Source organism: Arvicanthis niloticus, chromosome 2, assembly GCF_011762505.2.
Source record: "Arvicanthis niloticus isolate mArvNil1 chromosome 2, mArvNil1.pat.X, whole genome shotgun sequence".
NCBI lineage: Eukaryota > Metazoa > Chordata > Mammalia > Rodentia > Muridae > Arvicanthis > Arvicanthis niloticus.
Window position 1 is genome coordinate 5,304,419 of NC_047659.1, and position 26,868 is coordinate 5,331,286.

Sequence of the window (26,868 nt, forward strand, 5' to 3'; positions counted from 1 at the left end):
TGTGCCCCAGGCAAAAAGACATCCCTCCCCAGAGCATCCCAGGAGAAAACACAACAGAAGCCACACAAGTGTCCTCCCCAAGGCATGCCACCTCCCTTCTTTCCATATTGACAAGTGGAAATCATATCAGTTTGGGAGATAGACTATCCCCAGGAATATGTTGTGAACCAACACGCTCAACTGTGCAAGAATCCATTGCCCTCTGGTACTTCCTCAAATGTGTTCCAAACTAAAAGCCACTGCACAGAAAACCTTTTCAGGGTCAGAGGTGTTAAGAAGATTCTTACCCAAGATGAGAGCGCACCCCCTCTGAGTCTTCAGGATTCACTGTGGAACCCGTGACTCCAAGATATAGAAGCTTGAAACAGCACACAATGTCACCCCCACAGCTTCTGGAAAGTTTCCACAGGCTCTGAGGCCAAGGATCCCTCCTAACATTGAAACCAGGTATCTGGCAGAAGCCAGGTCTTATTTATAAGAGTTGGCCAAAGAAGACCCTACTCCCCAGCATCCTTGGTGGTACCAGGGTTCAGGTTCTTGGATGTTGTAGCAGCCACTGCTGACCTTCCTCAAGGAGCCCTCTCACACTGCTGAGAGGAGAGTGGGTAGGAAGATAAGAATGAGCTCACCATACCTCACAAGTGGCCACCTGCCTCCTGGGCTGTGGGTTAGAAGCAGCAGCGAGTCACGGCTCCGCAGTTGCCCTTGACTCTTGGAGTCAGACCTACTGCGTTTTGCATTGAGATGGTCAGGAGCCTTTGAGGGTCAAGAAGAAAGCACTTTGCTCTAGATCTTAAACTCCCCCCAACTCCCTGCAGGCTGTGACACCAGCCTGTAGTACTGCTGAGAGGAAGTGGAGGCCTGTGGGAAGAAATCAGGTTATTGGGGATGCTGCCTTGAAAGGGAACAGAATCCCACTGTCTTTTCTGTAGCCATGATAATGGGCTTTCTAGCATACATCCCCGCTCCTGTGAGGCACGGTGATCTCATGGGCCCACAAAGCCAGAGACGTGACTGTGAACTGAAACCTCTGATGCTGTAAGTTGGTCATCTCAGGCATTTTGTCACAGGGACAAACCTGATGAACACAGTCACCTTCATCCAGGGTGGAACTTGAGTGCAGAACGATCCTAGGGAGGGAGCAGAAGTTGTCTCCATGCTGAAGACCAGTGTGCTGTGATTCCATCTTACTCTTTTGCCAGGAGGGCCTTATAACCCTCTTGCTTGAGGCTTTAATGGATGCTGCCACAGCTGCCACAGCTGAAAAGAGGCAGAGCTAGGTGGTGCCTTGCTCCACTCTGATTGGTATCACAGGGTCTCCCAGTGCCCACGAAAAAGAATGATATAATAAAACAGGTTCACAGAGTAATGAAGGAACATCTTCTCAGCTGGGAAAGCGAATGCAATTGAGGTTTAGGGGAAGAAATTCACATGTGGACGGAAGGAGCTCCCACCCAGAGATAACACGGCTGAGTCACAGAAGGCCACACAGGACACGAGACACAGCTAGAACATGGCAGTGGCTGGGACCACTTCTGTATATTTAGTCTTTTTGTCAGCACTTCAAAATACCTGAGATGATCACCTTATGAAGTAGAAAGGTTCCTTTAGCTTCTGTCTTCAGGTCACAGCAAAGGGTCATCTAGGGAAGGTCTTGAAAACAAAAGAGTCACATGATGGGGACTTGGCTGTGAGTGTGGACTTGACAAACGGGGTAAGCTTGCGTGACGCCTTTTAGAAGATTATTCCACAGACCAGTGAAATACAGAGATTTTAAATGGAGATGTGGACATCACATACCTTTGTGTCACTGTCTGGAGAGGCAAGAGTGGGTGTCACTCACCCACCTACGTGTTGATGTCTATGTGGTCCCGGATCAGATGGCACACATTGTGCAGTCAAACCTGCTACTCCTTCTTTTCATGGTCTTCCCTCACTGTCCTCTGGCGCCATGCCTTTCTTACAATGTCTAGACTCCACCAAGATTTTTCCTCTTTCTGTAGACTTCACCCCCAATACCGCGGGTCCGAGCCCCACCTTCCACCTGTCACTTGGCAGAGCTGGGATTGGGAACACTCCTCAGACTCCCGGCACCTTTGAAGGCTGCTTGTATCTGTCTTTCCCACTGAGATAATTTTCCCCAATATCGATTTTGCTCCTAAGGAGCGCTACTGAGGACTCAGAGCTGCAAAAGCAAAGCACACTATGCTTCTGCCTGTGATGTCAGGTGTCAGCCCAGAGAAAGGGCAAAATGGCCGACATACCAACTTGCTGCAAGTCCTTTTATAGCCCCTGGTCATGAACAATTCCCGTCCCGTTTTCTCATAGGTTGATACTCCACCCCTACTTCCCCATGCTTCCAGTGCTCCAGGGTGACCCCACCCCCACTTCATGGGTTCTGAGGGCCTGGTCACAGAACAGACTCTTCCTGTTCAACTCTTAGGTAAACAAAAATGTTTCCAGGCAGGTGGAAGCCAGCTACTCGCCAGGGAAGACAGGGGCCCAGTGCCTTCTGCTCATCTATGATATTCTCATGAACTCTAAGGTCACCTCACAGTAACAATGGACCACAAAGATTTCTTTCTCATATCATCAACAAAAATAATCAAGGGCATGACTTCTTATGCTTTTTCTGTTTTTGACTCTTCTCCCAAGAAATAATAATTCCAGTCATAATAATTTTATAATTCCAGTCATATAGATACATAAAACAGATACAATACCAAACATTTGTTGATAATAAATTGTAAAAAAAAAACACCAATTATTTTAAAGTAATCCTTTTATAAACATATTAATTTTATCATTCATTAAAGACAAAAACAAAATTTGCCTGTCAGTGTGTGGCTATGCTTATATTAACATAAAGATCAAATCTTGCCTGAATATTTGATACCGTGAGACCTGAGGAGCCTCTGTTTTTTTTTCAGAATTGATTGACATTTCAGCTTTGCAACCACCAATGCCATTTTTCATAAAAACGTAGTATACGGTGGCAGGAAAAGATTTAAAATCGTTTCAGAAACTCTTGCAAATTCTGTTCTAATCCCAATCCAAAATTCATTGAGCATTTTTTAAAAATGAAATTCAAGTCAGCGACTCAAACAGCAATTTTTTAAAAATCTGACAGTCTCTTATATTTTGTGTTGTGAATCTAGCATTTAATGGCTGAGCCATCTCTCCAGCCTCCAAGTCTAATAGTCTCAATCCAAAGACATACTAGCTTGATACTTACAGGCTGAGGACTGGGGGGGGGGGGGGGATATATAAAAGTCATTGTGTTTCTCTAAGAGTGAAGAACTCTGCATGTACAGTACAGATAGACCCTGCAGCTCCTAACAGACAACCGTCTCATGTGTGAGTGGTGGTGTCTCAGGCAGCTCGATGGTGCACATCCTGCCCAGCGTGCATTCACACGGCTCAGCACAGGCCAGCACCACCAGAACCTCAGCACTGGCTGAGTCTGATCATGAATCCATTGAGTTTGCAGAGACCTTTTATTCTAACAACGTTTGTACCGTCTGCATTCAGCTATGAGACCCTGTGGGCATCATGGCTCACAGTTGTTTAAGAAGCTGGCTTGTAAGGCCACTGTGGACCACACCGTTTTACGGCACAACAGAAAGGCAGCTAGGGTCTGGTGTGGATGTGATCATGGGAATCAGAGCAGTGTCCAGACTTGTATGTATGAATACTTGGTGCCCATTTGGTGGAACTGTTTGGGGAGGATTGGGAGGTGGCTTTGTTGGAAAAGGTGTGTCCTTGGGGTGGGGGTTCAAAAGACCTGTGTCATTTCCAATATCCATCTCTGCCTCCCGCCTGTGGTTTGAGATGTGAGTGCCCAGCTGCTCTTGTTGCCAAGCCTTTGCTCCACATCATGGATTCTAACCCTTTGGAGCCATAAGCTCAATTAAATTCCTTCCTTCCTTCCTTCCTTCCTTCCTTCCTTTCTCTCTTTCTTTCCTTTTTTTATATAAGATTCTTGATCTTGGTGTTTTATCACAGCAACAGAAAAAAAAAAAAACCTAAAACTGTGGGTGAGCTGTGGAAGGGGAAGATGCAGAAATCGTCCATGGAGAAGACCTGCAGGTACCTGGCTCTCACTTGCTTCCTTTCCTCTGCTGTGATGTCTGAGAGACAAACATGTGCCCTTTGGAGGTCAGAAGGGAGTCAGAGTCCCTACAGTTTGAGTCACAGGTAGTTATGAGCCACCCAGCATGGGTCCTGGGAACCCAATGTGGTTCCTCTGGAAGAGCAGCTGGCACTCTCAACCACCCGAAGAAGATATAAATTGTAAAACAAGGGCAGTCAGCCTCTATTCCCAGGAGGAAAGGGACAAGCAGGCAGAGTGAGACTCCAGCCGAGAAGTTGTGGTGGTGGTGGTGGTGGTGGTGGTGGTGGTGGTGGTAGAGAGGGGTGTGGAGGGATATAAACTCAGGATTTCAAACTATGATTAACAGCTGACAGTACAGATCTGAGGACTCGGGGAGATGAAACTACAGCACAAACAGAGAAACTGGAGAAACATCTTCCAAGAGTGTGGGGAGAGGAAGGAGCTCCCTAGAGAGAGCAGAGGGACTCAACAGAATCAGTGATCAGGAAGATGGGGGCATCTCAGCCTTCAGGAGGGAAACAGTGAACAATAACTACAACATAGAATTCACATCTAGTGAGACCAGAGGAAGAGAATGAAAAGGACTGTGGGCTGACCCAGGACCGCAGCTACACTGTCAGTGTCCTGATGTGGAAACTTACAGGTTCTTTGGAAAGTCAGTTGGATGGTGTTTGGCTGGAGCAAACACCTGAAGAAATGTTTCAGTTAAAATGGATGCAGGTATGAAAGGCTAAGGCAGACTCCTCAAAGAATGTTTTGCTGAAACAGACACAGGAAAGAGGATGTTTTGCTGAAGCAGACTTGTGCAAGGACATGTGATTCCTGGTTAATGACACGCATGTATTGGTCCGCTTTACATTGTGTAGTTGAGCTTCATTTGTCAGGACGTCATAGAGAGAAATGCACAGAATAATTTCTGGTGGCGTGCGGCAGTTTGTTGCCATGTCCTCAGACTTGGACTGATTGGATGCGTGTTCTGAGGCAAGAGCCGTGCTGAGGCAAGGCACGTGGAGGGCACGTGACGTTCGGGGGTACAGATAGGACTCCACAGAGTGGCAGAGACAGAGCTTGGGTGGCTGGTACAGCTAGCTGCGCAATGCTTGTGGGTCTCGCATCTTCACTGGTCTTCGCTTCCCTGAGAGAGGCACAGCTGAGAACTTCTCCTGGTGTCCCTCGGGTCCCTCCTGCTGTCTCAGCTGAGGCTGAGGCCTGGCTGTCTCTGCTAGGCTGTCACCGCTGTTGCTGACTCGAACTGAGCTGGGCTGCCGGTGTATCCGTGAGATGTTCACAAGTGGATCAATCTGGTGCTAACCTGTGAGCTGAACTGCCGGTTTCCAGACAACACAGACAGGAGTTGCTCCAAAGAACCTTTCTAAACAGGTCCACTCCCCCCCACATATTCTTTCTTTTCCACTACCTCTGGTGGGTGGTGGGCTAGAAGGGAGGTTAAAGCATTTAAGAACCATCATTAAAAATAACATTTGAAAAAATTAAAGTTCTAGTGTCCTCCAGCTAAGAAAGCACGGGAAGGACAGAGAAGTGGAGATTCCTCGTGGGGAGTTAAGACGGGCAGTGGGAAGTAGAGTTCTAACATGCTCCTGGTTAAAATGGCGCTGAGCCAGGCTGGGGGCTCCCACCTGTTATCCCAGCACTACAGAGGCAGCCTAGGCTACATGCTGAGACGTTATTTCAAGCAAACAGTGAGACAGATGGGCAGAGAGAAAGCCCCCTGGATACAAACTTCAACTTACTAAAATAAAAATGGGAATGCATCCAGGGCTCATAATATATGTAGAAACGAAATCCAGGGCCACGCTAGGTATACACCTTATGTTTCTCAGCGCTATGACAAAATTCCTGACAAAGGTAACTGGAGATAGGAAGGTTTATTTGACTCACAGTTTGAGAATGCATACAATCTGTCAGGCTGCAGGACTGTGAGGCAGCTGGTACACATACACACACACACACACACACACACACACACACATACACACACATATACACATACACACATACACATGCACACACATACATACACATATACACACATATACAACATACACACACATACATACACATATATACACACACATATACACATACATACACATATACACACACATATACACATACACACATATACACATGCACACACATACACATGCACACACATACATACACATATACACATACACACATATACACATACACACATATACACATGCACACACACACACAACCTAGCAGCAGAGACCAGTGAATGCTTGGTTGTCAGCTCCCTTTCTCCTTTTTCACTTCTTTTTAATGTCTGACTCCTCAGATCAACTGGTGCCACCCATATTCAGGGTGGGTCTTCCCATCTCAGTTAAACCATTCTGGGGACATCCTCACAGACACACCATGGATGTGTTTCCATAGTGACTCCAAATCTGATGAAGTTGATTGACAATGAAGATGAATTATTTCATGAGCAGGGACAGAAGCCAAGTAGGCTCCAAACCCATCACCTCTGGGTGTATGTGGAGTCAACAGAGGGAGGGTACCCAGAAGGTGGCTGTGTTCAGGAGCATTCCAGAGTCCCTAAAGGACTGAATGTTCCCAAGGCAGCTTCTTGCTTTCCTGAGCCTCAGTTTCCCAAACCAGAGGCAGCTGGCCTGGGCCTGCTCCTCCTCTGCTGTTCTGTCATCTTCTCTGTCTTATTTCTTACACAAAGGTAACCCTGAGTCTTACCTTCAGCTTTTTAAAAAGTTCCATTCAAGCATAATTTGTTCGCCGTGTTAAAATAACATTCCAAACACAGAGCTTTCTTAAGCTTTGATTTTGGCTTATAAACCTGACATTCCATAAAATATACAGGTTTAATAACTTCCCTTAAGAAGCCTGTAAATGGCTCTTGAACCAGGCGGCCTCAGCCGTGAACAACGCAGCAATGGCTAAGATTAAGGCTCAGGACCTGCACGGCAAGAAGAAGGAGGGGCTGTTGAAACAACTGGACGATCTAAAGGTGGAACTCTCCCAGCTTCGAGTCGCCAAAGTGACAGCTGGCGCCGCGTCCAAGCTCTCCAAGATATGAGTTGTACTCAGATCTATCGCCCGTGTCCTCACTGTCATTAACCAGACTCAAAAAGAAAACCTCAGGAAATTCTACAAGGACAAGAAGTAGAAGCCCCTGGACCTGCGACCCAAGAAAACTAGAGCCATGCGATGCCGCCTCACCAAGCTTGAAGAGAAGCTGAAGACCAAGAAGCAGCAGCAGAAGGAGCGGCTGTACCCACTGCGCAAGTATGCAGTCAAGGCCTGAGACGACAATGACAATAAAGTATAAGACAAAGAAGAAGAAGAAGAAAAAGAAGAAGAAGAAGAAGAAGAAGAAGAAGAAGAGGAGGAGGAGGAGGAGGAGGAGGAGGAGGAGGAGGAGGAGGAGGAGGAGGAGGAGGAGGAGGAGGAGGAGGAGGAGGAGAGGAGAAGGAGAAGGAGAAGGAGAAGGAGAAGGAGAAGAGAAGGAGAAGGAGAGGAGGAGAAGAAGAAGAAGAAGAAGAAGAAGAAGAAGAAGAAGAAGAAGAAGAAGAAGAAGAAGAAGAAGACTGTAAATGAATCTCAGCTGCCTCACTGCTCACTGGCTTATCTGATTTAACCATTGTAATTACATTTTTACAAAATTAATCTATCCAAATTCTTGTCTTTGTGGTTCGCTCTGACAAACCTGTGGGTATGAGCTCATTTTTTGAAATCTGGCCATTTAAACATGAGTATGATGAACTTGGGGGCGGCTTAGTGTTCTCCATGACGTATAACTGTGTCTGGGTTTCCTGGTGAAATCAGCAGCCCATTCCTTCACTCAATGTCACCTTTACAGATGGACTGCCACATCATCGCCAAAACACAAAATCCTGTCTTTGCCAGTACTCAGGATGCTGACAACACATTCCACAGTGCTCAAGAATTCCTGCTGGAATTTGAATGTCATTATGGCCACATTCAGGAGGAAACACACCAACATGGGGCTGTCCCTGCTCTGGAGGCCAAATGATGGGGTTCAAAGCCACTGTGAGCCTCTGGCCAACATCTGCAAGGAAGGATGTCATGCAGAGATAAGCTGCCTGGGCTCCACTTCTCTTTTCTAATCCACTCTCAGAGGGTGAACCCCATAGAATGTAGCATCCCCTCCATACTGAAGACGTTTGAAGAAAGGTCATTGTGCCAGGAAGATGGCTCAGTGTGCAAAGTGCCTGCCGTCCAAGCATGAGAGCTAAGCTCAGATCTCCATCACCCACTTAAAAGGCTGGCAGCAGTGTGTGTCTATAACCCCATGGGGAGATAGGCAGATCTTGGAGGCTCATTGGTCAACCAGTCTAACTGAAATAAGCAAGATTTAAGCTTAGCAAGAGACCTTGTCTCAATAGAGCAAGACACCCAATGTCAACATCTGGCCTTCATGTTCTACTGCACAGGCAAGTGTACTCAATTATACATACAAACACCACAAGAACACACACACACACACACACACACACACACACACACACACACACACACAACCACGAACGAGAAAGAGAAAGGGAGAGACCGCAAAGAGCTAAGAAATGCTCTCCCCAAGACCCAGCTACAGCGTTCCTAGGAATCTACCCAAAGGACTCCAAGTCAACACACAACAGAGATACACACCATAGAGATACCAACACACCATAGAAATACCAACACACCATAGAGATACCAACACACCATAGAGATACCAACACACCACAGAGATACCCACACACCACAGGGATACCCACACACCACAGGGATACTCACACACCACAGGGATACCCACACACCACAGGGATACCCACACACCACAGGAATACCCGCACACCACAGGGATGCCCACACACCACAGGGATACCCACACCCTGTGCTTACTGCAGCCAGATGACTAAGTGACAGGGCAAACCCAGGCATCTACAGCAGAGAAACGAATCAGGAAACTGGTGCACACAGTGGAACTCTTTTGAGCTGTAAGGAAGGAGGATGTTGTATCACTTGCAGGAAAATGACGAATTAAGCCCTTCTCAGAAAGACAGATACGTTCTCTCATTTGTGGCTCCTAGATTTTACATAGCTACATGAAACCACATAAGCACATAGAAGTAGAAATAAAATTGTCTGGAAGAACAGAATGGGGGAGTAGCAGGGCAGGGAAAAGCTTAACATGCACCTGAACAAGTTGTTTCTTTTGAATTTAAAAAGGAGAAAGGAAAGTTCATATCATAGAAAGAAAAGTCTGTCTGGCACTATGCTCTCAACTCCTTTATTTTTTGCCTGATGTGGGGTCTTGGCACCAATCCTTCTAATGCCCACAGCCACTCTGGATGTCCCCATCCATGTTCTTGTAGTCATCACTGATCCATTCTCCCAGGGACACCATGCCCATGCAGGAGGCCACACAAGAGCAAAGTTCAGCCTTTAACTAGGAAATTGCTGCTCTTTTTGGTCACAATGCTCCATACCTTTAATCCCAGCACTCCAAAGACTGAGGCAGGAGGTTTGCCAGTACTCTGGGATCATCCTGGTCTACACAGTGAGACTGGGGTCAACCTGGGCTACAGAGTAAGATCGTGTCTTCTTGGGCCCCTCGTCTCCCCTCCCCATCCATTCTGGATGTGTGTGGAAAGCAGGGGCTCAGCCACCTGGCCGGAATGCCATGCTCACTCTGCTCACACGTTCCCTTCAACCTTCTTCCCGAAGCCGGAGAGGATGGCTGGTCCACTGCAGTGCATGCCCTTCTCCTCTGGTGTGTGTATGCTGTTGGGCCCCATTTTAGCCCTGGTTTGGGCCTTGAGGACAAACCCGAGCCTGGCTTGAGTTTGAGACCGGTCTTAGTCACTTCCATACCAGAGTGACTCAACAGGACCTGTTTGGCTCTGCCTCTGCTCAGCTGTAGCTGATATAGAGCTTTGCAATAGGCCCTGTCTATCACCTCCATACCCTCTGTCACCCTTCCCTGTCCCCTACATCATCTCAACCCACCAAAACCCTGCCTCCCTATGCTCCAAGTTTGTATAAACGAGAGGTTGATACATTAAAGTTGAGTTCCTGCTTTGACAAGACTCCTGGCCAGGTGTGTTTCTTTGGGTCACTGACACTCACCATCCCGCTCAGCTCCAGAGAGACCCCGTGGGACCGGGACCTCTTTCTCCTCTCGTTTGGACTTGCCAGCTTTAAGTAGCTGACAGTGTTTCAAGACAAAACCAAAACAAATACTAGTGTTGCTGATCAGGCCAGGGCGGCCTCTGAGCTATCACTGCGCCCCTATCAGCCCCTCTGCTGTGGTAAACGCTATGAAAGCTCTTTTAGGAGACATTAGGTTGCCTTTTTGTGATTTTGATCTCGAACAGAGTGGGTTGAGCTGGGCACATTGAGGGCTGCTGGGAGAGCTGACAGGGTTGCCAGGAGCTGCTGGCTCCAGTTGCCTGCAGAGCTTGGGAGGCCTGGTCTCACCACAGCTGTGAAGAGCTACCTGGAGAGCAGCTACACCAGCTGCAAGAGCTGCCAAGCCTCAGTGCCAGGGGAGAAGCTTGTTCTCCTCCTGTTTGAGAACTGGAGCTGGACAAAAGTGGCCTCTGCCCACCGACAATGTGAGAACCACCGGAAGCCTGTGATCTGGGTCACATAGGGTTCATTTGTCAGAGTTCAGAGAGATGGGCTTGGCGTGCGATAAACAGCATGTGTAGAGTGTACCAATGAGTAATCTTGACATACAATCGGCTTGTGAAAGCGTCACCCTGGTCAAGATGATGGACATACCTGTCTGTCACCTCCCCAAGCTTTCCTCAGGGTAAACAGCCAGCCACTCGGTGCCCTGTGTTCCAGGTGACAGCTGCTTTACCACTGTGGATTAGCCACACCCCCTCTTTCTCTCTCCCTCCCTCCTCCTTCTGTCTCTCTGTGTGTGCACATATGGGAGGTTGTGTGTGTGTGTGTGTGTGTGTGTGTGTGTGTGTGTGTGTGAGACACACGTGCTCGCGTGGATGTAGAATCCAGAAGACAACTTCAAGGGTCTTCAGGAACCCTCTATCTTAATTTTTTAATATTTTATGTGCATTTGTGTTTTGCCTGCATGCATGTCTGTGTGAGGGTGTCAGATCCTGGAGTTGCAGACAGTTGTGATGCCATGTGGGTGCTGGGAGTTGAACCCAGGTCCTCTGGAAGTACAGTCGGTGCTCTTAACTGCTGAGCTATCTCTCTAGCCCCCTACCTTAATCCTTTTCAGACAGCATCTTTTACTGGCCTCTCACTGACCTGGAGCTCACCAAATGAGTTCCAGAGATCCAGCCGTGTCTGCCTCCCAGTATGTCCAACGTGCTCAGCTTCCTTATATAGACCCAGGAACTGAACCCAGGGGATCCTGCTTGGAAGCCACTTTATGGACTGTGCTGTCCCTCAAGCCCAGTGTATTAACTTATCTTGCAAATCACGATGGGGTAAAGAAGCCACAGATAGTTTCTCTTTGCCAGTAGCACCCGTGGTATTCTGTTTGCTACATATTCCACTAAGCACGTGTTGAAATTATTTGGAGAAAAATTTGCATAGTATGGAACATCTGTATACTTTTGTTTTCTTTTCAAATTATTCCCTGAAGTATTTGGTATAACAACTGTTTACATAGCAATTACACTGTACTGGGTGTTGTAGGTCACTAAGAGATGGTTTAAAGCACACAGAAAGATGTGCACACTTTCTGTGCAAACACCGGGTGATTTTAAATAAGTCATGTGGGTACCCAAAGATTTTTTTCATACTTAGTTCATTGGTTCTGAGTCACTTGTTCAGACTACTAGGTAAGATTCACAAGGTTTCCTCTGAGTCTTTTTAAAAAATTGTTTCTATTGTTTTGATGTGAAAATGTCAGCTGGGTGTGGTTGTGTATGTGTTTAATACTAGTACTTGGGAAACTGAGGCAGGAGGATTTCTGTGAGTTCCAGGCCAGCCTAGTTTACATAGCAAGTTCCAGGCAACTGGGAATAGACAATGAGACCCTGTCTCAAATATATACACTGTATGTTAATGTCGCATGTCCCTCATAGAGTCATATGTGTCAACTGGAGACTCACGGTCTCCAGCTTTGGTATTGTTTGGGGAGCTTGTAAAACTTTTGTCACATGATCTAGCTAGCAGAAGTTGTGACCTTGAAGATGATGTCCACTTTTCCTGACAGTTCACAGTTTCTGAATCCTGACTGGCCAAGAGGTAAAGCACCTCTGTCATGCTCTCCTGACACCATGGACTCTGCAATCTTCCCCTCACCCCACCCCTCATGATGAGCTGACACAGCAGTTTGGAACAAATCTTTCCTCCCTTAAGTTGATTCTTGCATTTGGTCCCAGCAATGGAGAAATTAACTAATATAATGCCCTGTTCACGAATGGGCCCTTTAAAGAGCAGAAGGGATGGATTTTGGTGGCTTCTGCATGTCAGTATTTTCTCACTAGAGACGGTCCTCCAGGAAACCGACTCAAGACATCTTTGTTCTAGATGTTTCCTACTTCGCATTGTCTGTGGTCCATTTCTGGTGATTTGCATATGGAGTGAGGTAGAGGAAAGATGACATCTTTTCAGGTTGTGACATAGTAGCTTTTTCCCAGCATCCCCTCCTCAACAGGAAATCCCCCACATTTCCTCCGTATCTTGGTCTAGCATCCATCTCTTTATCTGCGTATGTATTATTGAGTCTCCATTCTATTTCACTGTTCCATTGTCTACCTTTAAGTGAGCGCCCCATTGCTGAGTTGATAATCTTGAGATAATAACATATAATTATATTGATAATTCTTATACCAGTAATACAGAGCCCATCAAGTTGTGGAATAATATTAGCGTAGTGACAAATGAAATTATGTCATAGCTTCAACTTCATTCTCACCCCATCCTCAGGGATTTTTGGACAATTCTATATCTTGTGCCTTTCTGTGTAAATTCTTGAATCAACATCAATGACACAGAAGCTATAGGCTGCTAGGATTCGGATTGGAGCTGAGCGGCATCAGTAGGTCCTCTTCAGACAGCATTGGTCTTAATCTTTGGCCTTGACCTTGAACTTCTGCCCTGTGAACTAGCTATGCCTTTAATTTTACCCAAAAGTATTTTTTGTACGTGCATGTGTGTGTATGTGAGTGTGTATGTGGTATGTGTGTGCACACGCATGTTCACATCAGGATGGCATGTGTGCATGCATATGAAGCCCACGTCAACCTCAGGAATCAGTGTCACTTGCCAGGCTCTCACCACTTATTATTTTTATCTTTTTTTTGAGACAGGATTTCTCCTTGACCTGGATCTCACCTTGCCATTTCAGTTAGACTAACTGACAGCAAGCCCTATGGATCCACCTGCCTCTGTCTCCCCAGAACTGGGACTACAAGCATGGAGCACCACACCCAGATATTTTAAGTGAGTGCTGGGGACTGAACTCAGGACATCGTGGTTTTAAGCCAAACGGTTTGCCAACTGAGCCAACTCACTTGCGCCTGCTTTTGATCATCCTTAGTGCCTTCAGTTCTACACCGCCAGTGTCACCAGTGTCATATGAGCTGGGGACATTTCTTGGTAGTAATTGAGCAACTTTCCCTTTGTGATGACAAACCCTTGGGTGTCCCCAAACTCCTTGTGCCTTGCTGACCCCACCTTGTCAGGTTCCTTCTCCCTCAGTGTGAAGAGGATGGGTGGCTTGGTTGGTTTGGTAGAATACTATAGAGGTGATCAGGTGATCAGGTGTGTGTGTGTGTGTGTGTGTGTGTGTGTGTGTGTGTGTGTGTGGTTTGTATGTGTGCCTGTGTTCACATACAATGGCAGCTCCTGCTTGGCAAGTCTTGCTGGTCTCACTTCCTGCTGACTCTGGGACAGGAAGTAGCCCATGTTAGTGAAGCCCATGCTGGAAGTACAGGCAGCCTTTAGGTACAACGGCATCTTCCAGCCAACACCCTGTGGAAGCTCACCTGTCACTCCTACAGCCACAGCTGGACTCATGTTGTCATGCCCTGCTCCCCCCGCTGATCTCAGAGATGAGGGAGTTTTGGTTGTCACCTTTGACCCTCAGTAGAGGACCCAGCAGAACCACACGGGAAGCACAGGAGAGTGGAAATGTGCTGCTTCCTGCTACAACTTGCTAGGATGGTCTACTGGTCACTTCCTGAGAACATTTGAGGTGGGGAATGGATCACAATTGCAAATATGTTTCCATTTCTCTTGACATAACCACACGGGGTTTTCCATTTCCACCCAGTAAGATGAAGAACACCATTGATTTCCAAATGGTAAACACACCTCCCATCTCCAGGCTAACCCTCAACTGGCATGATGTATTCTTTTTATACACAATATTGTTGGGTTCAATTTGCTGAAATCTTGCTTGGGATTGTTGCATCTGTGTTCACAAAGGTTATTGATCTATCGTTACTCTTTTCTTGTGGTAATTTCTGTCTGGTGTTAGTACTGGGAAATAGATGTAACTTCTTGATTTTCGGAGAATAGTAGGGGAAGAATTGCTATTATTATGTCTGGATGGCTTCATCCGTAAAGCCACATGGGCCTGGGCTTCCTCTGTGGACTCTGTTCTGTTCATTGATCAACAAACCACCGTTAGAGCAATGCCACACTGCAGGACTGTGTGTGAGTGTGTGTGTGTGTGTGTGTGTGTGTGTGTGTGTGTGAGAGAGAGAGAGAGAGAGAGAGATAGGGCAGGAGGGGCTGTCTGGGTGTTCATTCACACATACTCAGTGCTGCGCACATGGAGGCCAGAGGTCAGCTTTTGGGAACTGATTCTCTCCATCTACTGGGAGGATTCCAGGATTGGACTCAGGTGTCATGCATGGTAGTAATGGATTTCTTCTATGCAGTCATCTGAGGGGATCTAGGCTGTGTATTTCTTTAGTGAATTTGGTGCTCAGAGAAATTGTTGAATTTATTGGCACAGACTTTTTAATAATATCTCCATAAATTCATTTAAAATCTGCAGAATATGTATTAATGCTATCTGTGTATTCCTAAGAGTGACTAATATTCTGTTCTCTCTCTCTTGCTGTTACTCTTACTCTCTTGTTTCTTCACTTCCTCCCTTTCACTGCCCCCCCCCCCCAAACCACCCCTGTCTCTCCTCTGCTAATCTTGGTAGTCAAGTTGGCATGTTAGGCAGAGGGAATCTCAACTGAAGAATTGCCTGCACTAGATTAATCTGTTGGCATGTCTGTGGGGGCATTTCCTTGTTGATACTGGAGGGTCCAGTCCACTGTGAGGGGTAGTATCCCTAGGCTGGTAGGCCTGGGCTACCTAAGAAAGGTAGCTAAGCAAGTTGGGGAAGCAAGCTAGTAGGCAGTGGGCCTCCATTGGTTTCTGCTGCAAGATTTTGTTTCAACTTCCCTTGATAATGAACTAACCTGTAAGCCAAATACACCCTTTCCTCCTCTGGTTGTTTTTGGTCATGGTATTTATCTCAGCAACAGAAAAGCAAAGGATATATATATTCTTTGCATGTGTATGTGTGTCTCTCCCTCCCTTGCCCCTTTAAAAGCCTAGCTACAGGTTTATAAATTTTATTGACCTGCTTGAGGAACCAGATTTGGTTATATTGATTTTCTCTACCATTCCTGGCTTTCCCATTACTATTCATTGTCTCCTATCTTTGGATTTCATTTGCTCTTTATCCCAGTGTCTGAGGTAGAAAGGGGCTCCCCCTCCTCCTTCTCACGGGCCCTTCTTGCTTTGACCTCCCAGGCTACTTCAGCACTGCTCACCAGCTCTGAGACATTGTGTGGTTTTGTTTTCATTTGGTTTAAAATCAGTTGACATTTCTCTTCTGATCTTCTCTGCTGTCTGTGGTATTTAGAAGAAAGTTATTGAGTAACCAGATGTTTGGGGAATTTCTACAGGTTTTCTAGAGATCTTTCTTCTCTTGGTATTTAGAAAGTCTATAGGAGTTCAGAACTTTTTCTGTGTGGCTTAAATTTGCCTCATTAGTAGATACATTTTTTGTGGGTGCCTTCATTTTGTTATGAACACTAGCTGCAGAGCCTCCGTTCTCACCTCTTCCCTCTCCCTCCTCCCAACCTCTGGAGGCTGCATGCAGCAGGAAACACGTTGGGCAGTTGGGCAGAGGTGTGGATCTTCTGAGAGTCAGTGGAACAGGGTATGGGGTTGGACAGGCCGGGACTGGTGTGAACCTCGTGTTCCCTCTGCCCCTGCTTGGAGCCTTAGCTTCCTCAGATGTAAGAGGGTGACAGGGATATCCCTGAGGTGGGGACTCGGCCTAGGGACTCAGGGGCTCCTTGTTTCCATTATGCTCATGTGTTATTTTTGTGGGCAGTTTTGTACCCACCAAAGATGTCACATCTTCCTTTGCTGTTCAAAATGAATTCAATTTCTGTATATCTAATGTGGAACTTTCAGTGACTGAACTCTGCCTTCATTTAAAAAGAGGGAGGGGGTATTTTTATGTGTGTGGTTGTGTGCTTGAATGAGTTTATTGGCATAGTGATGCCATTGGGGCCAGAGGACATGTTGTGGGTGGTTGTGAGCTGTCTCATGTAGGTGCTGGGAACTGAACCAGACTCTCTTGAAGAACAGCAAGTGCTATGAAGCCTTAGCTCCCTCTTGATCCCCTTTTCTCTGGGAGGATCCATGTAGGAACACATCTCTTAGGGTCTTCTAGTCTCTACCGGACTTGGGATGTCAGCGGAAGCCCTATGTTGAAGGTGCAAAGAGAGGAGAGATTGTCGTGGGATGCTGGGAGCACACTCTTCTCCATCCCAGGGGCTGAGATACATAGGTCACCCTGCTTCTGTTTCTGACTGTTACAGTCTCAGAAGTGGGAACAAGACCCTGAGTGGTAGTGTGTCACTCAGCCAAGTACTCTTGACTGCCAGTGAGAATTCACAGTCTCCCCAGAAGCCTGCACTTGTACCTTTGCTTTGCTGGGACAATAGATGCTGATTGTCTGGGGCTGGAGATCAGCATCATTGAGGTGAAGTCTTCTGGGAAGTGTTTCTTCAGGGACAACCCACAGAAGACGTGTTCCAGAGACAGCCAAGGCTGTACCTTGTGCAGGCAGTCAAAAGTGGTAGTGTAAGAGTCACTTAGGAGGTGCTGGTTTAGAAGGTGCGATAGGGTCGTAGAGGTTAGGCACTAGCAGCAGGGCTGCAGTTCCTGGAGACGCTATTGGTGAAAGTGCAGCCAGCTGCAGCCAGAATCCCCAGCGCTTTGGAGATACAGTACCATGGGATGACCACCAGGGACAGCGGTGGAGTGGAGCCAGCTGGAGCCCAGAAGCCAAGCTGTGGGGAGAGGACAGGCCCAGAGAAATGACCCAAACCCTTTGGAGGAGCCCAGTGTTGGGGTCCAGGAGTTGCCTTACAAAGCACACAAACACCATTCTCAGTGAGACTGGAGTAGTTTGTTGAGCATTTGCCCTAGAACTGATCAATCAGGGCTGCAGACCAAACTTGGGAGCTGACTGTGACTCTGAGCCAGAATCCTACACAGCTTTTAAGTCTGAGATCCACAAACATCTGTGCCAAGTTATTTCACCAATCAGGATTTAAGGATAGCGGATTTCCTTAGGAACATGTCTTTGTTATACACGTATCCTGCTCCACTGGCTGGGGTATTCAGCTGTGGTGGGGAATTCCCTTACCTAACATTCATGTCTTACTTGACAACCAGGATGTCAGTTACCTACCTTTCTATGTCTCTTTCTGCCAAGTGGGATGACAGTTCCCAGGGAGGTCTCAGGAACTTAAAACTAACCATGGCCCCTACCCAAAATGGAAGTCTTACTCCAAATGGCTTCCAATAGGTGCAGCTGTCTCTCTTATGTTGGGTCCATCCCGGGGCCAGCTTATGAAGGCAAAAACCATAAAAGCTCGTCGTACACAGGGGCAGGCAGTGCTGCTGGGTGGTTGGTTCAGGTCCAAGCTTATTGCGGCTAACTATACAAGGCAGTTCTAGCTGACCTCTGTTGTGATGCTTTCCAAGAATACCAAAGCACAGCACATAACAGAATCTGCAGTCCACTCAGGCATGAGAAAGTCTAGTGACAGCACATGAGAAAGTTTCCTTGTAACACTAGTAACAGCATAAAATGGCTGACTAGACAGGCAGCAGCTACCCAGACCATAATACCCAGAACATGATGAGTGAATTCCAGACACTGGACATTGAATTACTTTCACGTTGGAGTTTGGTTTTGTTGTGTTCAGATTGGAACTATGCCCCGGTTCTGCCCTCTTGAGCTAAGGGAGTATTTCAATTACTTTTAATTTTCTAGGAGCCCCACAGTTGTGGATTTGGAATTTGAAAAAAGAGTTGTATTTTTAAACTAACTTTTTACCTTTAATACTAAACTTTTAAAGTATTTGAACTTGTAAGAGTGTAGAACTTTTACATTGTAAAATGTTTTATTTTGTGAAATTAAAATTAAAGTGCCTCCCCCAACCCCGTATCCCCTGCACCAGCCCAGGGTCACATCCCCTGGGACACCTGCCCAGCTCCCTCCCTCCGACCTCCAGCTGCTTTCCTCTTTCTAGCTACTGACCCAGGAAGCAGTCAAACCAAGACCAGTATCTCTCCTCCTGGAGACTTCTGGTTCCCCAGTACAGCCCGGACTCCCTAAAGGATCTCAGGTACATGAGGAAGTGAGTGAGTGAGTGAGTGAGTGGATGGGTGAGTGAATGTGTGGGTGAGTAGGAGAGTGAGTAGGTGAGTGGGTGGGTGAGTTAATAAGTGGGTGGATGTGTGAGTAGCTGGGTGGGTGAGTGAGTGGGTGAGTGAGTGTGTGTGTACATGGGTGAGTGGGTGGGAGAGTGGGTAGGTGAGTGGGTGGGTGAGTGGGTGAGTGAGTGGGTGTGTACATGGGTGAGTGGGTGGGTGAGTGGGTGTGTACATGGGTGAGTGGGTGAGTGACTGGGTGAGTGAGCGGATGAGTGAGTATGTGTGACTGAGTGTGTTGTCAGTGTCTTAGGTAGGTCAGGCTGGCCGGGGAATTGCTATGGAGCCATGAATGGTCTTAAGTCTTCATCTTCCCGTTCCCGCCTCTGCAGTGCTGAGCTGGGCCGTGTGGAGACCCAGCTGGGATAATGTGGAGCTGGGGACCAAAGCCGGGGCTTTCTGTATACTAAGCAGTTGCTCTTCCTTCTGAGCCCCCGCTCCAGGCCCTGGTCTGGGTCACTGAATCTACACAGGCTCTCCTGGGAAGCCCACTCCTCTAGGAAGTGCGAGGGCTCTGAAGCGGTGATTAATTGAGGTTAAACCTTGAGAGATGCTTGTTCAAAAAACATTTACCTTCACAAGTATATGTCATTGTTACAGGGGACAAAAATAAATGATTAAAGAGAAAAACATTTTTTAATCTGTCAAGCTAGAAAGTTTCTCCCCTGGTGTTGTTTTTAAATTATTGCTTAACTGAGTGATGAGCCAGAAATAATTTTTATAAATAAATTCCAAAATTTAAGCCTCGATGTAATTTGTTTATGAGCATCTTTGCTTTATCTTAATAAGATTTTAAAAATATTTATAGAACGGCCAAGATGTCTGGGAGAGAAATACCTTCAAAAATCAAACTAATAAGGTATTACATGTGGACAAGTGTCTGTGGGCCCATGGCATGGCGGGGCCTCTGTGCTTGGCTGGTGAGGGCTTCAAATCTTTCTAAAAGCCAAGCTGGGGTTCTTTCCCACTCATTCTCTACCTGTTCCCATGTGCTACCTCTCCAAACCATAGGTCCCTCAGCTGGTTTGTGCAAACTGGTTTTCCATCATCACAACGAAAGACCTGAGACCATTAACTTCTGCGAGGAGAACCTTCCACTTCTACAGGAAAGGCTTATTTGGGCTAATGGATTCAGAAACTCCAGCCCATGGTCAGTTGGGCACCCGGTGACCTAGTAGGCATGTGCAGGAGAACAAGCCACTTACATTATGATCAGGGAACAAAGAGAACAAGGAAGAGAAGGAGTCCCATAGAACACTTGAAGGACACACACATATCCAGTATTTAAAAAAAAAACAAAAACAAAAAACCTTCCAGGTAGGCCCCACTTTTTAAATGAACCACGCTGTGCACCAGGACTTTAACACATGGGCCTCTGGGAGACACTCAACATCTGAATCACAACACCTGTCCAACGACTCTTGTCTTAGGGAGATTGATAAGAAGACGCTCTACAAGAGGGTTTTGTCGGCTTAATGCTTGATTGGGTTTGGGAAGCATGCAACTGCTCCTCTGAAATGGGATTCTATTTACTAAGCCTTAGCTACAAAACACTTCCATGGCCTCATGCATTTAAATACTTGTTCCCAGTTCGTGGTACAATTTTAAAAGGTTCACAATTTTATAGGTTGTGAAACTTAAGGTTGAGCCTGGATGGGTAAGTCGATTGCTGGAAGCAGGTCTTGAGGTTTGTTTTGCTTGCTTGTTTTAAAAAAAATTTTTTTAAGATTTATTTATTTTATGTCCGTGAATTTTTTGCCTGGATGTGCTTGCAATGTCTATGGAGACAAGGAGAGGACATCATATCCCCTGGGACTGGAATTATGGATGGTAAGGAACCACCACCATGTGTTCTGGGAATCGAACCTTGGTTCTCTGGAAGGGCAATGAGTGATCTTCACTGCTGAGCTGTTACCCAGGCCCAAGGGCCTTGAGGCTCTGCAGATCACCTGCTTCCTGTTTCCTTTCCTCAGCTTCCAAATCCACCCAGACACCAATAAGTCACCTCATGTTCCTGCCTCCAGCTTGTCTTGCTGCCCAGACTTCCCAACATGATGGACTGTATCCTCACATCCCGAGTCATAATAAAGTCTTCCTCAAGTTGCCTCTTGTCAGGTATTTGGTCTCAGTAGAAATGAAAGCTCCAAACCTAAGTCCCCTGCCCCCATCCTCCAGGACAGCAAAGACTGCCTTCAGGAAACTGCTTCAGGTCCTTGACCTCTCTTTTCTTCCCCACAAATTATGCAAATTAAATCTAGTGCACATACCACAGGCTCCGGGGAGCACCCACGGCACCAAGCCCTCCTGAGAGTCCTGAGAAACTGTTCTGCTTCTATGAGTCTTCTGCACATGCTCTTTCCAAGACAAGAGGGCAGTTTACAGCTGCACCCCACAAACTTTCCAACTGGAAACTTAGCAGGGCAGAAGTATGAGCTTTTTTTTTTTTTTTTTTTTTTTTTTTTTTTTTTTTTTTTACCAGCTTAGCCTAAGTTTTTTCCATAGTTCTCCAGAGTCAGGATGCCCTCTCCAGACTATCAGACCTATCAGACTTGGGTGCATTTCTAAGTGTGTGTGTGTGTGTGTGTGTGTGTGTGGTGTATGCATGTGCACACATGTGTATGCTACTGCATTTGCTGAAACGTGCACATGAGAAGACCAGAGGTCAATGTTAGAGGTCTTCCTTTGTTCCTCACCTTACTTTTTGAGACAGGATCTCTCATGGGACCTGGAGTTTGCTGCTTGCTCTTTCAGCTAGATTGGCTGGCCAGGGAGCACCAGGAGGCATCGCCTCTGCCTCCTCCGCACTGAGATGACACCATTGCCTGAATCTTACTTGGATGCTGGGAACCCGACTCAGGGCCTGTGCTTACGAAGCAAGTACTTTACCCAGGAAGCCATCTCTCCAGCCCTTGCACTTCACAATTTGTGTGCAAATATAGACAGTTCATGTTCCAATCCACGCCCAGTGCACCCAACTACAGGGAAGAGGCTGAAACTTTATGCAACCTTGGCTCCCATCATGCCAGGGCACTTCCTGGTCAACAATGTGGGAGTTGTCTTCATACAGAACAATGCCATGTGCTCACTTTGATCTTTAGTCCTCCTCCTGTGGGAAGGACTCATTTCTAAACCCATCAGGCAGACCGTAGGTGGGGCCACACTATGGATGTTCAGTTTTCAGATGGTCAGCTGACACTGAACGGCTCCTGAGTCTTTTGTGCCATGTAGAAAATCCCAAGGCTCTCTGCCAGGTTGTACAGCAGTACTGGGGGCAATGCAATGGTGACCCTGGGGTTTCTGTCACAACACCCATGTGCTCTCTTGCTAATTCACGGAGGAATCCATAACAGGTCTCTTTTTTGCTTTAAATCTACAGCCCAAACCTCAGCGCTGATAGTGGGCTGCGTGGCAGAAGACTCGTGTCCAAACCTCAGTGCTGATAGTGGGCTGCGTGGCAGAAGACTCGTGTCCAAACCTCAGTGCTGATAGTGGGCTGCGTGGCAGAAGACTCGTGTCTGATCAATGTGCTGCCTACAACAACAACTTTGAGGGCGGATGCGTGGAACATCCTTTATGGCCCCCAGGGGGAGAGCTGGAAAAACAGGATTCTAACAGAATGTGTTTATTTTTCTTGGCGGCCTGGCTAGGTGTTACAAGGAAAAGAAGAGCTTAGCGGTTAGCAAGCAGGAACAAAGCCAGCTGGAGGCTCCAGGAAACTGAGGGCTTTTGGGGATGGAAAATGCCCCCACATTTCCAGATTCTTAAAGAATGAGAGAGAAGGAGTAATGTTACAGAGCGGAGAGAGAGAGGAGGCTGTGTCTGGCTCCCGCTCTCAGAGCCATTGCAGTACATGGAGCTCCATAGAGACAGCGCGGGGCAAGCGAGAGCTGGACCGGCACTGGGCGACTCTGTGCCTCGCGGAGGAAAACCAACTAAACGTGGGCAAAGGAGATCCTAAGAAGCCAAGGGGCAAAGTGTCCTCATATGTATTCTTTGTGCAAACCTGCTGGGAGGAGCACAAGCAACGGATGCTTCTGTCAACTTCTCAGAGTTCTCCAAGAAGTGCTCAGAGAGGTGGAAGACCATGTCTGCTAAATAAAAGGGGGAATTTGAAGATATGGCAAAGGCTGACAAGGCTCATTATGAAGGAGAAATGAAAACCTACATCCCCCAAAGGGGAGACCAAAAAGCTCAAGGACCCCAATGCACCCAAGAGGCCTCCTTCGGCCTTCTTCCTGTTCTGTTCTGAGTACCGCCCAAAAATCAAAGGCGAGCATCCTGGCTCATCCATGGGTGATGTTGCAAAGAAGCTAGGAGAGATGTGGAACAACACTGGAGCGGATGACAAGCAGCCCTGCGAGAAGAAGGCTGCCGAGCTGAAGGAGAAGTGTGAGAAGGATATCGCTGCTTACAGAGGTGAAGGAAAACCTGATGCAGCGAAAAGGGGGATGGTCAAGGCTCCAAAGAGCAAGAAAAAGAAGGAAGAGGAAGATGATGAGGAGGATGAAGAAGATGAGGAAGAAGAGAAAGATGATGAAGAGGAAGATGATGATGAACAAGTTGGTTCTAGTGCAGGTTTTTTCTTGTCTATAAAGCATTTAACCCCCATGTATACAACTCACTCCTTTTAAAGAAAAAATTGAAATGTAGGCCATATAAGTTTTGCCTTTAAACTGTACAGTGTCTTTTTTTGTATAGTTAACACACTACCAAATGTGTCTTTAGATAGTCCTGTCCTGGTGGTGTTTTCAGTAGCCACTAACCTTGCCTGGTACAGTCTGGGGGTTGTAAATTGGCATGGAAATTTAAAGCAGGTTCTTGTTGGTACACAGCACAAATTACTTATATATGGGGACAGAAGTTTGGTTTTTGTTTTTCTTTTATTTTGGCTTTATTTGGGGGTTTTATTCTTCAGTTGTCTCTCATGCAGCTTATACGAAGATAATTATTCTGTTAATTGACTACCACTCTATAATATTGCAAAAAAAAAAAAAAAAAAAGCGGCTGTTTTGTTGACATTCTGAATGCTTCTAAGTAAATACAATTTTTTTTATTAAAAAAAGAAAATGAGAGAGAAGGTTTTAAATGGCTGTAGGTAACCAGCCTTTTTATATAGTGACTTGGCCTTGCTGGTAAAAAAAACCTTCTAGGCTGGGAGACAGCCAAAGTGCTGTCATGCAAACCTGAGAGACTTGAGTTTGAGTCCCAGAAACATGTAAAGAGTCAGGCATGGTGGCTCACACTTGTGATGTCAGTGCCGGGCTGATTGCTCTCTGGCCAGCCAGAAGGCCTACTTGGCACATGCCTTAGGGTTTCATTGCTCTGAAGAGATACCATGGCCAAGACAACTCTTACAAAGGGAAACATTTAATTAGGACTGGCTTAAAATTTCAGAGGTTCAGTCCATTATCGTCATGGCAGAAAGGAAGGCAGCATGCCAGTAGACATGGCACTGGAGCAGGAGCTGAGAGTTCTATACCTTTATTGGAGGCCAGCCTGCAGGAGACTGTCTCTTTTGCATTGGGAGTACTAGGAGCCCTCGAAGCCCACCTATATAGTGACGCACTTCCTCTTACAAGGCCACACCTATTAAAAGGCCACACCTTCTAATAGTGCCACTTCTCATGAGCCAAGCGTTTTCAACCACCACAGCACATTCCAGGACAGTGAGAGAAAATGAAAATGTCTCAAAAAAAAAAAAAAAAAATGAAACAGTGGGGTACTCCAGAGAAACAATACCTGAGTTTGTCCTCTGACCTACTCATGTGAACAATAACCTAACACACACACACACACACACACACACACACACACTCATTTCCTCCTGCCTGAGCCTGGATCATCTCAGGAAGACGGCCTCAGGACAGTAGATGCAGAGAGAGGCAGGGCACATATCCCACTGACTTGAGGACTATCTCCCGGGGAACCTAGGTGGGGCTAGGGGAGAGGGCTACAAGTCAAGCCTACTCTGCTTGCCATGCCCTGCTCTGACCATGGCCCAGGCACCAGCAAGAGTGAGTTTGTGTCTATCCCGGAGTGACAGGTTCAAATGCACTGCGTCTGAGAGGATGCTGAGTGGAGGAGACACACCCCCCTCTGAGAAGGCCTAGAATTCTCTGGGATTTGTGCCAATGCTGCCTACACTGTGTCCCTCAGCTGTTCTTTAGTGGTTCTGAGCTACTTATGCAGTTGTCATTGTCATAGCGATTCATCAGCCTGCAACATACGGGTGGGGGGGGCGACCAATGATGTGATTCCTGGAGCCTTGTGGAGACTCTGTCCCTCCCACTCACCACCCACCATGCCATGTGTCGAGAGAGTCTCAGCCAGTAAGACAGCGGAGCTAGGGACCATCTGAAAACCCATCTGTCCCAAGTCGGCAGCTAGGACTCACAGAGCTTTGTTCTGCTGAGGTATGGTGTCCTAACCCCTAAGTGGGGTTGAAGGGAGAGTCATCACGTTTCACAATAAAAACTGAAATGCTGCCAGCTGGGTCTCTTGTCCACCCAGACCATGGGACTCTCAGCTCCCCCATATCCATCCATATCCACCAAGGTCTTTGCAGCCTGTAGGCACAGACTGCTTGGCAGCCTCGTGAAGAGGGGCAGCACAGTCCCTCTGAACATGTAGGGCTTTCCCACAAAGAAGACTCTACATTTTCCGAGGAGGTGATCTTTGTGTGAGCCTAGGTGTCTTCACAGCAAGATGTCCAAAACCACACATTGGGCTACAGAAGGGGGTTTGCTCAGGTTGCGACCAAGATAAAAGACTTGTCAGAAACGTACCCTAACCAAGCCTGGCACAAGCTCCCCTCACAGGACATGCTTGGCTGTGGATACAGACACGGCCATCTACATTGCTCAGTGGAGTGGCAGAGTGTAGAAGTTCAGGGTCATGTGAACAGAGCGGCCTGAAACCCTCAGTTGGCCTTAACCTGGGTTGTGTAAGCTGGGCTTGAGTGACTCCTATCTGGGAGGATTGCTCTACCCAGTCTCCTTCTGACATCACATCCCTGTAAAGCAGTGGTTCTCTCCATGTTGGTGGTGATTCCTTTCTGTGTGCAGGGGTGTGTGGGGGTTGAATGACCCTTTCAAGGGGTCACTCACCTAAGACCACCTGGAAACACAGATACTTGTGTTATGATTCATAACAGTTGCAAAACTATAGTTATGAAGTAGCAATGTCAATAAGTTTATGGTTGGGGGGTCACCACAACATGAGGAACTATAGTAAAGGGTCACAGCATCAGGAAGGTTGAGGACCACAGCTTTAAAGTGAGCTTTTCTCTGACAGCTGGAGGATCAGCTGTTCTTTGTCCCATAATCATCTGCAGTACCAAAGGTCCCAGGTCCTGACTGCCCATCATACCCATCAGGGGAGACAGAAGAAGGAGAAGAAGGAGAGGAAGAAGGAGAAGGAGAAGGAGAAGGAGAAGGAGAAGGAGAAGGAGAAGGAGAAGGAGAAGGAGAAGGAGAAGGAGAAGGAGAAGGAGAAGGAGAAGGAGAAGGAGAAGGAGAAGAAGAAGAATCATGGTACTTCACCCAGATTCTAAAAGCTCCCTGTGGACCCTGAGCCATGGGGAAAGCCACATGGCCCAGGGAAGCCAGCTGTAAGGCAAGAAGACCTAACTTCAGACCCCAGCACCTAGTTAACAGACCAGTTGTGGTGATGATATACACCTGGTACCTCAGTGCTGAGGAGAAGGGGAGGGGAAGGAGGCTCCCTAGGGGATGGGGAAGCAGCAGGTCTAGCCAATCAGTAAGAGTTAGTTTCAGTGAGAGACTATCTTTAAAAATAACATGGAGATGGACAGAGGGGGAAACCCAGCGTTGGCCCCAGGTCTCCGCATGCCTGAGTGTGCACGCAGCTGTACTACATACACACAAAAGCCCTGTGGCAGTGCATCAAATAGACACACCACAGGTCATGTGTCTGCAGGCCCTCCAGCCATCCCCTCAGAGAGGATCAGATTGGTGACAGAGAATGTCTGCCTCACTTACACCACGGCCGGGCAG

The 26,868-nt window shown here is 47.0% G+C and overlaps 1 pseudogene; it reads left to right on the forward strand.

Moving 5' to 3' along the window:
• Positions 1-7,046: 7,046 nt before the first annotated feature.
• On the forward strand, positions 7,047-7,433 carry LOC117704274 (large ribosomal subunit protein uL29 pseudogene; annotated as a pseudogene).
• Positions 7,434-26,868: the final 19,435 nt, after the last annotated feature.